This window comes from Hibiscus syriacus, unplaced genomic scaffold (genome assembly GCF_006381635.1).
Source record: "Hibiscus syriacus cultivar Baekdansim isolate YM2019G1 unplaced genomic scaffold, ASM638163v2 tig00004919_pilon, whole genome shotgun sequence".
Classification (NCBI taxonomy): Eukaryota; Viridiplantae; Streptophyta; class Magnoliopsida; order Malvales; family Malvaceae; genus Hibiscus; species Hibiscus syriacus.
In genome coordinates, this window is record NW_024062035.1 from 68063 (window position 1) to 69265 (window position 1203).

The following is a 1203-nucleotide window of genomic DNA, read 5'->3' on the forward strand; positions in this document are numbered from 1 at the left end:
GTTCGACAGCCCAAGGGGGCACCGACAAGGACAATTCGAGAACCTATTGCTTTAGAACCTAACCCGGCATATAGTGAACGTAGAGCCTGAACTTAGGTTGAACTAAACCCGAACCTTAAGAATCCCGTGAGGAGGGTACACAAGGAAAAGCTTTTTTGAGTCATTTATTTTCGTTTTGTTCGAATAAATGCATACGAACTAGATATCATGCGGTTAGGTTTTTTTTTGAATAAGCATGCGAATTAGATATCATGAGGTTAGGATTTTCTTTTTGTGGATAACAAAGCATGGGGGTAGATATCATGTTGGGTAGGATCTGATAAAGCATGATAGGGTAGTCAGCATATGTGGGTAGGATTTTTTATCTTGAATTAATTGCTTCATGTTTACTAACTGATCTTTTGTTGTTTTTGCCTTGTTTCTTTTCTGTTTTGCATTGCATTGTCCATTACATGGTGTTGATTTTGGGGTCGATGTCCATATAGAAGGCCAGTAATATGGAACGAACGGTTCAGAAAGAGGTTGAGGACAATGCAGATGTTCTGAGGTGGTCGGAACAGTCCTAATTGACCAATGGAGACAGCGTGATGCCTGGATATGTGTCAGAGTTATTTGGTTACACTCACATCAACGTGCGTCAGAATGATCTAAGTGAGCTAAAGGAGATATGGGGAAGATGGATAGTAGCCGATAAGGAGATGTTTTATCAGTTGTACGGCGATATTCCTTATCTTCTGGATGTTTCTATTGACCGAAATCTGTTTAGAGCATTGGCACAGTTCTGGAACCCGGCTTATAGCTGTTTCACATTTGGTAGAGTGGATCTAACACCAACAATAGAGGAGTATCAAGCTTTGGTCCGTTGTTCGAGGTCACAGATGGATAGAGTATATACCAAGCTTCCAGTCACTCCTTCGTTTAAGAAGAAATTACTATTGATGACTGGAATGAGTGAAGATTGGGTAATCAGAAACATTAAGAAGAAGGGAGACAGTGAGTGCATCTCTTGGGCTGCTTTGAAAGAAGTAATTGATCATCACCCTGATAAGAGAAAGAAGCTTGACTTGTTTGCTTTAGGGATTTATGGGCTCGTTATTTTTCCAAAGGTGCTAGGATATGTAGACGTATCAGTCGTTGACCTGTTTGAAAGATTAGACAAGCACGTGGATCCTGTTCCAGCCATTTTAGCTGAGACATTCCGGT